This window comes from Crocodylus siamensis, chromosome 2 (assembly GCF_052110815.1).
Source record: "Crocodylus siamensis isolate JL-2025a chromosome 2, ASM5211081v1, whole genome shotgun sequence".
Classification (NCBI taxonomy): Eukaryota; Metazoa; Chordata; order Crocodylia; family Crocodylidae; genus Crocodylus; species Crocodylus siamensis.
Window position 1 is genome coordinate 214,103,316 of NC_143396.1, and position 3,112 is coordinate 214,106,427.

Sequence of the window (3,112 nt, forward strand, 5' to 3'; positions counted from 1 at the left end):
GGGGTGGGGAGGACGGGGGACGGGGGCTAGAGCAGCCCTCCCTCCCTTCTGCAGTGCTGAGCTGAAGGGGTCATAGACAGGTCCCAGCAGAATGCTCTGATTATCACATCACACTTCTGACCAGCCCACCTGGTAATTGATAACATAGTGTTTATCACCCCTAACTCAGTGATTATCATCTCATTAAGAAAAGAACAGACTGACTTTACCAGCTATCTGTTGATTCTGCCTTTCATAGATTTCATAGACATTAGGGCTGGAAGGGAGCTTGGAAGATCATTGAGTCCAGCCCCCCCCACCCAAAGGGCAGGAAGTCACCTGGGGTCATAGGATCCCAGCAAGATAAGCATCCAATTTACTGTTAAAGGTGTTCACTGTAGGCGCTTGAACCACCTCCGCTGGCAGGCTGTTACAGACCTTGGGGGCTCGGACAGTAAAGAAATTCTTCTGTATGTCCAGCCTGAAACAGTCTTGTAGTAGTTTATGACCGTTTGAGCTCATCATCCCTTGGGGTACTCTGGTGAACAAAAATTTCCCCAGATACTGGTGCTCACCCCTGATAAACCTGTAGGTGGCCATCAGATCACTCCTGAGCCTGCACTTTTCCAGGGTAAAGAGCCCCATGGCTCCCAGCCTGTCATCATAAGGTCTGCTTTCTTGACCTCTGATCATGTGCGTGGCTCTTCTCTGGACTCTCTCAAGCTTCTCCACATCCTTTTTGAATTGTGGAGCCCAAAACTGGACACAATACTCCAGCTGCGGCCTCACCAAGGCCGAGTACAGAGGGAGAAGGACATCCTGGGATTTGCTTGAGAAGCATCTATGGATGCAAGCCAGCGTTTTGGTGACTTTACTAGCCACAACATCACATTGCAAGCTCTTGTTCATCTTGTGGTCAATGAAGACCCCCAAGTCTCTTTCTTCCATGGTGCTAGCCAGCGTAGCACTGCTGAGCCTATAAGGTTGCTGCAGGTTTTTTTCCCCAAGGTGGAAAACCTTGCATTTTTCAGTGTTGAACACCATCAGGTTCCATCCACACATTTCATGAAGCATCAGGTTCTCATCCACCCATTTGCTGAGACTGTCTAGGTCAGCCTGGATCACCTGCCTGTCTTCTGGCGTGTATGCTTTGCCCCAAAGTTTGGTGTCATTTGTGAACTTGGCCAGTCTGGTCCTGATTCCAATGTCCACATGATTAATGAAGATGTTGAACAATATGGGTCCAAGGACAGAGCCCTGGGGGACCCCACTGGTCACAGGACACCATGATGAGTGACTTCCATCAACTACTACCCTCTGGGTCCAACCACAGAGACAATTTCCCAGCCAGCAGATCATGGTAGACCCAAGGCCACAACTGGCCAGTTTCACCAAGAGGTGATCATGGGATACCAGATCAAAGAATTTTTTGAAGTCAAGGTATATGACATCAATCTCTTCTCCCTTGTCCAAGTGATAGGTCACCTGCTCATAGAAGGAAATGAGATTGGTCAAGCAAGACCTACCCACAACAAACCCATACTGGCTATCCCTAAGGATGCTGGCATTGACCAGTCCATTAAGGTTGGCCTCTTTAATAAACTTTTCTAAGATCTTCCCTGGGATAGAAGTCAGGCTGATGGGCCTATAGTTAGCTGGATCCACTTTCCTCCCTTTCTTGAAGATGGGCACCACATTGGCCTTCTTCCAGTCTTTGGGTACTACATCAGAGCACCAGAAGTTTTCAAGATCTGTGCCAGGGGCTGGGATGCTCGTTAGCTCCTTGAGTACCCTGAGGTGTAGATTGTCAGGGCTGGCTGACTTGAAGGTATCCAGCTTCTCAAGATGTTCCTTCATGAGATCAGCAATAATGGAGGACAGGGGATCTCCCTTACCCAGACCTCTCTGTCCCGTAGCAGGCATGGGCATCCCACGGGACAGATGAAAGACCAATGCAAAGTACCCATTTAATAGGTTGGCTTTTTCCTGGGCGTTAGATGTCAGTTGCCCTATCTTGTTCAGCATGGGTCTAATGTTGCCCTTGCTTTTCCTTTGGCTCCCCACATATCTGAAAAAGGACTGTTTATTGTCCTTGATGCTTGAAGCTAGTTGGAGTTCAGTTGCAGCCTTGGCTTTCCTGGTTTGCTCCCTGCAGGACCAGACCACTCCAGAATAATCCTCCTTGGAGGTGAATTGCATGCTCCATCCTTTGTAGGTCTTTCTTTTTAGCCTCAGGAGGTCTGCTAGGTTCCTGGAGAGCCGGGGGGTGGGCGGGTGCCGTGCTTTCTTGCTGCCTTTCTTCCGATATGGAAGAGACTTAGCTTGTGTATTGAGGATCGCTCCCTTGAGGAGCAACCACTCTTCTTGAACTCCCCTCTCCCTGGGATCATGGTCCCTTAGGACCTGACTGACAAACCTCCTGAGCTTGTCAATGTTGGCTTTCCTGAAGTCAAGAACTTCCGTGTTGCTGACTCACTTGTCAGCTTTACAGTGGATGGTGAAGGTGATCAGCTCATGGTTGCTGTCACCCAGCTTCCCATCGATCACTAGGTCACCGATTAGGTCATTCCCAGCAGCCAGTACCAGGTCGAGCAGTGCTTTGTCTCTTTGTCCCATCTCCCACAGCACAGACTGACTGTAGCAAGCATGTGGTCTGCTAGCTAATGCTGAGAGGTGCCTGTGTAAGCAGAGAATGGGGAGGGGAGGTAGGTGGGGAAATCAGGCAGATGCTTGCAGTCTCTGCCAAACTGCAGCCAGGGAGCAGAGGGGAGTGGCCAGCCCTGCTGTGGAACAGAGAGCCCTGCCCAGCCTGGAGAGTATGTCGGGATGCTGGCTGAGTCTGATTCAACTTAAACCAGCAAGAGGTCTGGGATAGACATTGCATAAACTGGTTTGACCCAAATCAATGAAGTCTGATACTACATTCGACCAGGTTTATCTCACACCGGTTTCAGGTATTTTCAAACTAGTTTATGTGCACTGAACATCTGTTCTGTTACAAGTTTAAACCAGTTTCTGATTACTTAAATTGGTTTATATCTAATGTCTGTCTCTAGCCATTGTGTTTGCATCATTGGAGTATCCCTACAGTTACATGTTAACTTTGGTCTTACTGACCACATTCCAAGGCGAT